Source organism: Lathyrus oleraceus, chromosome 5 (assembly GCF_024323335.1).
Source record: "Lathyrus oleraceus cultivar Zhongwan6 chromosome 5, CAAS_Psat_ZW6_1.0, whole genome shotgun sequence".
Classification (NCBI taxonomy): domain Eukaryota; kingdom Viridiplantae; phylum Streptophyta; class Magnoliopsida; order Fabales; family Fabaceae; genus Lathyrus; species Lathyrus oleraceus.
This window is the reverse complement of record NC_066583.1, coordinates 296,444,987-296,458,391: the sequence shown is the minus strand read 5'-3', so window position 1 is coordinate 296,458,391 and position 13,405 is coordinate 296,444,987.

Below are 13,405 nucleotides of genomic sequence, written 5' to 3'. Positions count from 1 at the left end.
GTGGAAGAGCAACCTGCTCAAGTAGAACAAGACCAGCGTAGGTCAAGCAGGATACGTCACCTACCTGAGAGATATGGATATCTCATAACAGATCAAGGTGATGTATTACTCATGAATCAAGATGAGTCTGTGACCTACCAAGTGGCCATAACTGGTCCCGAATCTGAGAAGTGGCTAGAAGCCATGAAATCTGAAATGGATTCCATGTACACAAACCAAGTTTGGACCTTGGTAGAGCCTCCTGTAGGAGTTAACCCTATAGGATGCAAGTGGGTCTTCAAAAAGAAGACTGACATGGATGGTAAAGTACATACCTATAAGGCAAGACTGGTTGCAAAAGGATATAAACAAATTCATAGGGTTGACTATGATGAAACCTTTTCACCAGTTGCAATGCTTAAATCTGTTCGGATTTTACTTGCTATAGTTGCATATCATGATTATGAAATATGGCAGATGAATGTCAAAACTGTTTTCCTTAATGGGAATCTTCTTGAGGATGTGTACATGACACAGCCTGAAGGATTTGACATACCAGAAGAAGCCCAAAAGATATGTAAGCTACAAAGATCAATCTATGGATTGAAGTAAGCTTCCAGAAGCTGGAATCTTCGTTTTGATGAAACAGTAATACAATATGGATTCATCAAGAACGAAGATGAGCCTTGTGTCTACAAGAAGGTTAGTGGGAGCATGATCGTTTTCCTGGTATTATATGTAGATGACATATTACTCATTGGAAACGATGTCCCTACCCTACAACAAGTAAAGTCTTGGTTGGGGAAATGCTTTTCTATGAAGGACCTAGGTGAAGCAGCCTATATATTAGGAATCAAAATCTATAGAGATAGATCACAAAAAATGCTTGGCCTAAGTCAGAGTACGTACATAGACAAAGTGCTGAGACGCTTTAACATGCATGATTCCAAGAAAGGATTCATACCTATGCAACATGGAATGTGTCTATCAAAAACACAATCCCCTTCAACTAAGGAAGAAAGGGATCACATGAATAAGATTCCATATGCATCTGCAATAGGATCTATCATGTATGCCATGTTATATACTCGACCAGATGTCTCATATGCTTTAAGTGCAACGAGTAGGTACCAATCTGATCCTGGTGATGCCCATTGGGTAGCTGTCAAGAATATCCTTAAGTACTTGAGAAGGACTAAGGACTCATTCTTGATATATGGAGGTCAGGAAGAGTTGGTTGTAATTGGATACACCGATGCCAGCTTCCAGACAGATAAGGATGACTTTAGATCGCAATCTGGTTATGTGTTTTGCTTAAACGGTGGCGCTGTGAGCTGGAAAAGTTCAAAGCAAGATACAGTTGCTGATTCTACAACCGAGGCAGAGTATATTGCTGCCTCAAGTGCAGCAAAGGAAGTTGTTTGGATCAAAAAGTTCATTAGTGAACTTGGCATAGTCCCTAGCATTGTGGATCCCATTGGTCTCTATTGTGATAACAATGGTGCTATCGCACAAGCTAAGGAGCCTAGATCTCACCAACGATCCAAACACATACTCAGGCATTATCACCTCATTCGAGAGATAATAGATAGAGGAGATGTGAAAATATATAGAGTACCTACACTTGACAATATTGTTGACCCACTGACAAAGCCTCTTGCGCAACAGAAGCATGATGGCCATACTATATCAATGGGCATTAGAAGTATGCCTGATTGGCTCTAGTGCTAGTGTGAGATTGTTGGTGTAAGCCCTAAAGGCTAATACTTTTGGTACTTGTATCGAATTATTTATTAATAATAAAAGGCTTTTTCTTTATTATGTTTGTTTAATAAAGTCACTGGAATAGATAGTCCGTTTAATGTATCAAGTATGACTTAATCATGAGATCACATTAAACATAAGGACATTATTCTTAAAGTATCCGTAGTCGAGCTTTATTGTGAAGTGGGATAACATTAAAGCATGAAGACTATTATGTTTGTAGACTGATGATCACATCTCATGGATCATGGATAAGGAGTTATCAAGTCTTAAACATAGGTATGAATATTAAGAGTAATATTTATACCGGATTGACCCGCTATGAGAATACTATATAGAAAGTTATGCAAAGTGTCATAAGTTATTCTCATGGTGATAATGGTGAAGGTGAGAAAAACAAGAAAGGGGGGTTTGAATTGTTTGAAAAATAAGCGCTTTTGCAAAATGAAATCACACAATGATTTTATACTGGTTCGCTTATAACACAAAGCTACTCCAGTCCACCCGGCCAAGGTGATTTCGCCTTCAACAAGGACTTAATCCACTAATCTTGAAAGATTACAAACAACCCCTAAGAGAGAAGAAAATCTCTTAGTCCTCTCAAGTCTACAGACTACAAAGAGTCACTTGAGGAAATCAAATAAAAATAGATACAAGATGTGTAATCTAGAATGCTTCTAAGAAAGCAAATATTACAAACTTAAGAACAAATTTTTCACTTGATAAGCAAAAGCTTAGTGAAAATCTTTGAAGAACAAAGATGTTTTTCTTGAGCGTGATATAATTTCAGTATAGTTTTGGCTAGTGATTTCTTCATGTATGCTGAATGAGATTTCTTCTCTATTTATAGGAGTTGAAGTAGAGTTGAAGTAGCGTTGAATCTATTGGATATTGAGATGTAATTACGCCATTCCATTAATAGCTTCTGCAGTAGACTTTTTCACTTAGAAGTGACTACTTACCACAATTAGTATCTTTTCTCTTGGAAGTGGAGATTAACGTCTCTTTCTAATTGAGGAAATCCATTTGCAGAACTTTAACTTGGCTTAAACGTTACTTCATCATGATTAACAATTCTGATTAGAGTCTTTGTGTATCTAGAGAAATTGGCTTCTGATGTTATTTCTTGAATGTTCAGATGGCGCTGATAACTTCAGAGTTTGCAGAAGACATTTGTTCAGAGTCAGAGCTTCTAGACTTTACTTCATGTTCAGATGCTTCTGATACTTGCAGTTTTGTCCAGAGTTAGAGCTTCTTGAATGAGATTCCTCTTTAGATGCTTCTGATACTTGAGATTTTGCATCTGATCTTGTTTTGCATCTGATGACATCATCAGATTTATTTCTTCTTTCTTTAGAACCCTGCACACTTAGAAACTTTTCGTTAGGGTACCACTTTTGGTTTCATCCTTTGTTATCATCAAAATCATGGAATCTATTGTAGAACTATTTTTGTTCTTACAATCTCCCCCTTTTTGATGATGACAAAACAAATAAAATTATCAGATGAAACATGAAAAATATTAGATCAGATAGACAAAAGCTCCCCCTGAGTTAGTACTAGGGAGTTCAGAAGTTCTTACCAGAGCTTTCCAAGTAATTAGGTTTCTGAAAACTTTCTGCAAATGCTTAACTTTAAAGTTAGAGTTATTTAATCAGAGCTATTATTTAATCAGAGCTATTTATATCAGAACTATTTCTATAATTGTTGCAGAATGCTTAAGGTTTTAGACATAATTTTCATCAGAGCTATTTAATAATTTCTCCCCCTTTTTGGCATAATCAAAAAGGCATAAAAATAAAAAGAATAATAGAGAGAAAAACACTTCATTAAACAGCACAAAGGCAAACAGCAGTCAAAAACAACAGATTCAAAGAAATATCAGAGCTAAAAAGAAAAGACAGAAGCAAAAACACTAGGCAAACAAAAGAAATCCTAAGTGCCTAAGGGTTTGGAGGAGGAGGAAGTCTCTGTAGTAGCATGGCAAACATGTTCTGGAGGTTTTCATTCAGAGCGTCTTGCTTGTCCATCCTTGCCCGGAGCTCACTCTGATCTTGCTTGATCTCTTTCTGATCTTGCTTGATCTCCTTCAGAGTGTTAAGAATCAGAGGGATCGCAGAGGAAGACTCCCCCTGAATCAGAGCCTGCTGAGTTTCAGCTTCAGCAGCAGCTTGGGCTTCTGCATCTGCTTTAGCCTTGGCTTCAGCTTCCTGAATTCTCAGAAGTTCTGCTTCTTTTGCCAGGCGTTCTTCTTCCAATCTCTTAGCTTCTTCTTCAGCTTCCTTAGCTAATCTTTCTTCTTCTAATCTCTTGGCCTCAGCTTCTCTAGCCAGTCTCTCTTCCTCTAACCTTCTGGCCTCAGCTTCTCTAGCCAGCCTCTCTTGGAGTCTTTCCTCAGAGTCTCTGATGTAGCCATTTCTGACTTGTTCAGAGATACTCTTCAGCCTGTAAGACTCAGAGGTCATCCAACTAATAACTCTGTTCCAGTGTGTCCTAACAGATTTAGGATCATCACTGACTTCAGAATTTTTAGCCAGAGACTTGATCTTCTGGACTGAGGATTCTGCAACCTGTATAATGGCCTCCTCAAGGGTAGGTATGATAATTTTAGGTTCAGGTTCAGGTGAATGAGGTGGAGAGTTTTGAGGGCTGAGATTTAGAGGTTGAGGTTCAGTTTCTGGTTCTGGCTGGGGTTCAGATTCTGCTTCTGGTTGAAGTTCAGAATCTGGGTCTGGTTGAAGACTGGGGGATGAAGCATAGAGTGGGTTTACATCTAATGGGTCAGAGTCTGGGCTAGGTACAGCGGGAATTAATGGTGGAGTGATATAAGGTTCAGATGGGCGAATTACAGATGGTTGAGTTTCAGAGGGTGTGGTGGTTGTTTGTGGTGGAAGTGAAGTTTGATTTTCAGAGGTGATGGTGGTTGTTTGTTGTGGAATAGAAGTTCGGAGGGGAGAGGTTACTTCAGTTTGTGTTTGAGTTTGTGGGGCGAAATTTTTAGCATAAATTTCAGCTATTGTTGGGGAGTTTGGGTCAGAGTGTTCTTGATCAGAGGATTCATGATCAGAAGACTCTTGGTTAGAAGAAGGAGAAAGGTAAGGGGGTGATTCATACTCAGAGGATGATGAAGAGCTGTGGTGATATAGTTGATTAGGGTCAGAGGTTGTTGTAAAAGTACGGGCAATTTTTAGAACAGGTGGAGGTTGAGAGGTTCTAATGGTAGAAGGTGGTATTTCTGAGGTTGTAAAAATTGGTTGAGAGGAGAGAGGGTTAGAGGAAGCCATTACAGATTCAGAAGAGACAGGAGGAATGGACTTACCAGAGGAAGAAGAGACTTTCAGAGGAGCTTTGGTTCCAGAGGATTCTCCAGTTCTGGGTTTCTTTGCCTTCCTTGCTTCCTCAGCTATCTTCTTCTCAGAAAGGCCTCTTTTGTATCTGACCAGATCTTCTACAGAATCCAGACAGTCTTCTAGGCGGAAATCAGAAACGTCAATGCCTTCATCCAGACGATCCTGAAGGTAGATGGCAATGGCATCTCTGGGTTCATTCTTGAAGAACCTTTCAAGGCCATGAGGCATCTTCCTCTGATCCTTCAGAGCTTCCCAGGTCACATTCATAGTGGGCTTGACTCTGATGTCTTTGATGATTCCCATACTCCTCAGATTTCTGGCATTCAGAGGCTTTCCAACGTCAATTGCCAGATCATCCATACATCTGGTCTTCTCCAGAGCATCTACCAGCCCATGCTCAATGAAGATATCAGAGAGCAATCTTCCCAGAGGAACGTAGGATCTGGGCTTCATATTATTCCTGGTTTCTCTGACTGAATCCCTCAGATATCTGAAGAGGAGAACAGGGAGGTTGATTGGAATACCCTTCTGAATACAGTAGAGGATGCACTTCTGATCAGCATTTATATAATCTGAAGAGTTGAAGCTGGACGATGATGGATTGTTCCCAGAATAATCTTCAGCCAAACTCGGAGGTTCTGATGAAGCTCCTTGTTCTTAGATGGGTTTCCTTCAACATTTGCTTTGAAGATTGTAGGGTTAATGACTTCTGTGATGCGCTTGGACCTTGGAGGAATGTTGTAAATCCTTTTACCTCCAGTTCTCTCCATGTTTAGCAAGGAAGCAATTGATGCTTCAGTGATGACAATCTTCACACCCAGAACAAAGGAAACGATGAACTGGTCATCAGCATCTGCGCATCTCCAGAACTCCTTCACCAGAAGAGGATAGATTGGACCATACAATCTGTTGAAGTAGTTTTCCCAACCTTGCTTGCGAAGATCTTCAGTTAAATCAACGCCATTTCTTCTCAAATTCTCAAAATCTACCAGCGATTCACATAGAACATCCAAACCTTCAAAGGGAGTTGAAAGGTTTATGTGTTGTTCGCGTTCCAAAATGTGAGGTTCTTTGTAAACTGGGGTTGTGGTAACATCTACAACCATGGGTGTTTGAGTGTTTGAGGTTTGAGGGTTAGAAGCAGCTTCCATTTGTTGAGAGAAGTTAAAAACTTCTTGCTCTTGAGGATTCATGATGAAGATTGAAGAAGAAGATGAAGAACTGAGAAGGTTGCAGAGAAAACTTCGAGAGAGGGTTTAGGGTTTAAGAGTGAGTGAGAGTGATAAGTGTGTGAAATGTGAGAAAAGTGTTTATATACCTAAGGGTAAAAACACATGCAAAACGACACAATTAATTGCGTTGGAACAGAACACAAGATTTGCACGCTAGGGGAGGAAAAATGATTATAGCTAATAAATGAAAGTCTAATCCCAACAGTAAGCACACTGCTCGAGGAGATTTCAAGCGTTCTGACCTTTGATTTCTTTTGACAGCTGTCTAGAAGTTCTAAGGTTAGACGCATGTTCCCCACGTGTTGATGTTTCTGATCTTCAGGAATACCAAGAGATTGGTTCTGAAGATTTCTAACTCAGATATCTTCTTAACTTGGTAGAAGTATCAGAGTCAGAGGCAGAAGTGTATTTGTTTTTATCAGATTCTCATTTTACATGTTCAGAGCCAAATTTTACTCAGGGCAATTTTTAATGTTCAGATTTTCTAATATAAAGCGAAATCTATCTTCAGCCAGAGGCTTAGTAAAGATATCTGCCCATTGATGTTCTGTATCAATGAACTTCAGCGTTACTATTCCTTTCTGAACATAGTCTCTAATAAAATGATGTTTAATTTCTATGTGTTTGGCTCTGGAATGCAAAATGGGATTCTTACTCAAACAAATAGCAGCAGTATTATCACAAAGGATAGGAATGTTACTCTCAAAGATTTGTAGATCTTCTAGCTGATGTTTCATCCAGAGCATCTGAGTTGTGCACAGTGATGCTGAGATATATTCTGCTTCTGCAGTTGATAGAGCGATAGTTGACTGTCTTTTGCTAGCCCAGGAGATTAGATTGTTTCCCAGAAGCTGGCAATTTCCAGATGTACTTTTTCGTTCTATTCTATCTCCTGCATAATCTGCATCACAATAACCAGAAAGCCTATACTCTGATGTTTTCTCATACATCAGGCCCAGGTTAGGAGTTCCTTTCAGATACTTAAGAATTCTCTTAACAGCTGTTAAATGAGATTCTCTAGGATCTGATTGGAATCTGGCACAAAGACAGACGCTGAAGAGAATATCAGGACGAGTAGCAGTCAGATAGAGAAGAGAGCCTATCATACCTCGATAGAGCTTCTGACAAACCTTGTTGCTTACCTCTTCCTTCTCCAGAATGCAAGTTGGATGCATGGGAGTCTTTGCAGAATTGCATTCAGACATATCAAACTTCTTCAGAACGTCTTTAATGTACTTGCTTTGATGAATGTACGTGACTTCTGGAGTTTGATTGATTTGAATTCCCAGAAAGAACTTTAGTTCTTGCATTAGACTCATTTCAAATTCTGCCTGCATTAACTTAGAAAATTCTTGGCAAACAGAGATATTAGCAGAACCAAAAATAATGTCATCAACATAAATTTGGCATATCATGAGATCATTTTTATGATTTTTACAGAAGAGTGTAGAATCAACTTTCCCTCTGATAAAATTTTGTTCCAGAAGAAAATTACTTAAGCGTTCATACCAAGCTCTGGGAGCTTGTTTAAGTCCATATAAGGATTTCTTAAGTTTGAAAACATGTTCTGGAAAATTTGAGTTTTCAAAACCAGGAGGTTGATTTACATACACTTCTTCTGAAATATAACCATTTAGAAATGCACTCTTGACATCCATTTGGTATAATTTTATAGAGTGATTAATAGCGAATGATACAAGAAGACGAATAGACTCTAACCTTGCGACTGGAGCAAAAGTTTCATTATAATCAATACCTTCTTGTTGACTATAACCTTGAGCTACCAGTCGTGCTTTGTTTCTGACAACTTCTCCTTTCTCGTTCAGTTTGTTTCTGAAAACCCATCTGGTTCCAATGACATGAGTGCCTCTGGGTTTAGGAACAAGATCCCAGACATCATTCTTGGAGAATTGATCTAACTCTTCTTGCATAGCTGCCACCCAATCATTATCTTGAAGAGCTTCATCACAGGACGTAGGCTCAATCAGAGACACTAGTCCCAGAGGAATATCTTCAGAAGTTCTGAAGGTAGATCTGGTTCTAACAGGTTCATCTTTGTTTCCCAAAATCAAGTCTTCAGATACGTTGCTACGACTCTTGACTTTCCTTGGAATTTCTGGAGATTTAATTTCTTCAGAGTCTGGAGTGACAGGTGCTTCTGGAGTTTTCTCAGATTCTACCAGAGTGATCTCTAAATCTGCAAACTTTTCAACTAGCTTTGACTTTTCAGGGTCAAGCTTATCATCAAATCTAACATGAATTGATTCCTCCACAATTTTGGTTTCTGTGTTGTATACTCTGTAGCCTTTAGAGCGTTCTGAGTATCCTAACATAATACCTTTCTGTGCTTTGGAATCAAACTTGTTCAGATGTTCTTTAGTATTTAATATAAAACAAATGCATCCAAAAGGATGAAAATAAGAAATGTTGGGTTTTCTTCCCTTACACAGTTCATAGGGAGTCTTATCCAGAATAGGTCTAATAGAGATTCTATTCTGAATGTAACACGCTGTATTTACAGCTTCTGCCCAAAAGTGCTTTGCTACATTTGTTTCATTGATCATGGTTCTGGCCATTTCTTGGAGTGTCCTATTCTTCCTCTCTACAACTCCATTTTGTTGTGGAGTTCTAGGGCAGGAGAAATCATGGGATATTCCATTAGAATCAAATAATTCTTCAAAATCTTTATTTTCAAATTCTCCACCATGATCACTTCTGACTCTAATAATTTTAGAGTCAAATTCTTTTTGCACTTTAGAACAGAAACTGGTGAATACAGAGTGAGACTCACTCTTGTGCTTTAGGAATTTTACCCATGTCCAGCGGCTGTAATCATCAACGATTACTAGTCCATACTTCTTTCCATTGACTGATGCTGTTTTCACAGGACCAAATAAGTCAATGTGAAGAAGCTCCAGAGGCTTGGAGGTAGAAACAACATTTTTCTTTTTAAAAGATGTTTTTGAAAACTTTCCTTTCTGACAAGCTTCACACAGAGCATCTGAAGAAAACTTCAGTTTAGGTAAGCCTCTGACTAACTCAAGTTTAGTTAGCTGAGAAAGTTTCCTCATGCTAATGTGGCCTAAGCGTCTATGCCATACCCATTGCTCTTCGTGAACTGACATTAAACATTTAACATTTTGATCTTTTAAATCAGAAAGATTTATTTTATAAATGTTGTTTTTCCTCTTGCCTGTGAAAAGGACAGAGCCATCGTTCTGATTAATGGCTTTACACGTTTTTTGATTAAAGATTACATCATAACCGTTATCACTTAATTGACTTATGGATAACAAGTTATGCATTAAACCTTCTACATAAAGAACATCAGATATAGAGGGAAGAGTACCATTACCAATAGTTCCGGAGCCTCTGATCCTTCCTTTCTGATCTCCTCCGAAGCCTACAAAGCCAGCGTCTTTAAGTTCCAGGCTTTGGAACATAGACTTTCTTCCCGTCATATGTCGCGAGCATCCAGAGTCCAGGTACCATGACTGGTGTCTGAACTTTGCTGCATAGGATATCTGCAACATAGATAATCTTATCTTTCGGTACCCAGAATCTCTTGGGTCCTTTCAGATTAGTTTTCCCAGAGTTTCTTACAACTTTGGGTCTTCTAGCATTTTTAAATTTGTGTTCTTGTGTGTGTGTATAGTGGTATGAAAAAGGTGATTTAATTTGGTTACTGGTAGAAGTTTTATCAGAATCAGAATCATACCCAATTCCCCTTTTATTATTCTGACCTACTCCATAAATCATGGATGCCATAATACTCCTATTTATCCCATTCTTCAGAAATTGTTGAAAGGCTTCTTCATACTTATAAATAATTTCATTTGAAGTTTGTGGTGCTTGAGACAACACTTCTTCTAATTTTAAGCTTTTTGTTTTAGCTCCATCTCTTTCTAACGTTAAAGATTTGATTGTATCTTCATGTGCTAGAATTGTTGTCTCAAGTTCACTACATTCTTCAGATTTTGCTTTAAGAAGACCTTTAATGCTTTTAACTTTTTGTTTTAATTTCTGAAGAGAGGTAAGAGTTTCTGATAAACATGATTCTAAGTCAGATCTAGAAAGTTCAGAAAATACCTCTTCAGATTCTTCATCTGAGCTGCTGGATGTGGTAGCCATAAATGCTACGTTGGCTTGTTCATCAGAGTCAGATTCTGATGATCCTGAATCACTATCGTCCCAGGTGGCCATTAATCCTTTCTTTGTTCTGAAGACATTTTTCTTGAAGCTTTCCTTCTTAGAGTTATCTTTCTTCAGCTTGGGGCATTCATTTCTATAATGACCTGTTTCTTTACATTCAAAACAGGTAATATCTTTATTAGGTTTACCTTTTGAAGTTGACTCTGATCTATCCCCTCTGGGTCTTGATCTTCTGAAGTTGTTGTTGTTCCTTCTTTTCCAGAGTTGCTTAACTCTTCTGGTTAGTAAGGACAGTTCTTCTTCATCATCAGAGTCTTCAGGTTCAGAGTCGTCAGTATCTGCAGTTTCTGCCTGGAGAGCTTTGGTTCTGTCTGACTTCCGTCTTTCAGGTCTGGACTTCAGCGCCACTGACTTGTTCCTTTTCTGAGGCTCATCCTCCTCTAGTTCTATCTCATGGCTTCTGAGAGAACTAACAAGTTCTTCAAGGCTGATACTGTTCAGATCCTTTGATAACTTCAGAGCAGTAACCATAGGTCTCCATTTCTTTGGCAGACTTCTGACAATCTTCTTAACATGATCTGCAGTTGTGTATCCCTTGTCTAGCACTTTAAGACCTGCAATAAGAGTTTGGAATCTGGAAAACATAGCTTCTATAGCTTCGTCATCTTCCATCTTGAAGGCTTCATATTTCTGGATCAACGCCAGAGCCTTCGTCTCCTTGACTTGGGAGTTTCCTTCATGGGTCATCCTTAGAGAGTCAAGTATATCTTTGGCTGTCTCTCTGTTGGTGATCTTCTCATATTCGTTGTATGATATGGCATTTAGAAGTATTGTTCTGGCCTTGTGATGATTTTTGAACTCACGTTTCTGATCTTCTGACATTTTGCTTCTGGGAACTTCAGCTCCATTTAAGGTTGGAGGTTTGTATCCATCTGTGACAATGTCCCAGAGGTCAGCATCATAACCAAGAAAGAAACTTTCGATTCTATCTTTCCAGTAATCAAACTTTTCTCCATCAAAAACAGGAGGCTTGGCATTGTAAGAATCTTTCTCATTTGAGTGGGCCATTTGTTTTTCTCGCACTGGATCTCTCTACACGGTTAAGTGTTTGATTTGAAAATCAATAACAGAGCCGGAGCTCTGATACCAATTGAAGGTGAGAAAAACAAGAAAGGGGGGTTTGAATTGTTTGAAAAATAAGCGCTTTTGCAAAATGAAATCACACAATGATTTTATACTGGTTCGCTTATAACACAAAGCTACTCCAGTCCACCCGGCCAAGGTGATTTCGCCTTCAACAAGGACTTAATCCACTAATCTTGAAAGATTACAAACAACCCCTAAGAGAGAAGAAAATCTCTTAGTCCTCTCAAGTCTACAGACTACAAAGAGTCACTTGAGGAAATCAAATAAAAATAGATACAAGATGTGTAATCTAGAATGCTTCTAAGAAAGCAAATATTACAAACTTAAGAACAAATTTTTCACTTGATAAGCAAAAGCTTAGTGAAAATCTTTGAAGAACAAAGATGTTTTTCTTGAGCGTGATATAATTTCAGTATAGTTTTGGCTAGTGATTTCTTCATGTATGCTGAATGAGATTTCTTCTCTATTTATAGGAGTTGAAGTAGAGTTGAAGTAGCGTTGAATCTATTGGATATTGAGATGTAATTACGCCATTCCATTAATAGCTTCTGCAGTAGACTTTTTCACTTAGAAGTGACTACTTACCACAATTAGTATCTTTTCTCTTGGAAGTGGAGATTAACGTCTCTTTCTAATTGAGGAAATCCATTTGCAGAACTTTAACTTGGCTTAAACGTTACTTCATCATGATTAACAATTCTGATTAGAGTCTTTGTGTATCTAGAGAAATTGGCTTCTGATGTTATTTCTTGAATGTTCAGATGGCGCTGATAACTTCAGAGTTTGCAGAAGACATTTGTTCAGAGTCAGAGCTTCTAGACTTTACTTCATGTTCAGATGCTTCTGATACTTGCAGTTTTGTCCAGAGTTTAGAGCTTCTTGAATGAGATTCCTCTTTAGATGCTTCTGATACTTGAGATTTTGCATCTGATCTTGTTTTGCATCTGATGACATCATCAGATTTATTTCTTCTTTCTTTAGAACCCTGCACACTTAGAAACTTTTCGTTAGGGTACCACTTTTGGTTTCATCCTTTGTTATCATCAAAATCATGGAATCTATTGTAGAACTATTTTTGTTCTTACAAATGGTGTATACCACTCTTCGACCTGAAACCACTGTGGACCCTAGATGTAGAGTCGAGTGCTTTATTTCTGATCCAACGTTGTCCGTAACTGGATAACCATAAAGACAGTTGATGGGTGCTCCACAAAGCATGCTGAGGGACATGAGTGTCCTAGATGGAATTTGCCCATCCTGTGTAACAGGATAAATGTCTATGGGCCCAATATTGAACTGGACAAGGATGACACGGTCTATGCCTTGTGTTCAATATAGACATAAGGGCAAAGGGGTAATTATACACATAATTATTATCACAGAAGGACTTGTCAGATCACATGATATTTTCGTGTCTTGGGTAGCAGTGATGTTTTGCTAGATACCGCTCACTGTTTATTATATTAAATACGTGATTTAATATAATTGTCAACGCCGCGAAAAACCTATAGGGTCACACACAAAGGACGGATTGATGAGAGATAGAGTAATTAAGGAATACTGTAATGTACAGTTACCTTAAGTGAATTATAGAACATCGTAAGGTACGATGTACTTAAGTAGAATACGAAATATGGTAAGGTACCAAACAATTAAGTGATTTTGGCATATTATGAGATATGGGCCAGATACACTTGAGTGGGCTTTTTAGCTTGCAGCCCACACAAGTGGTTCTATAAATAGAACCTTTGTGTAGAAGCATTGTAACTCTTGCCTGCAATT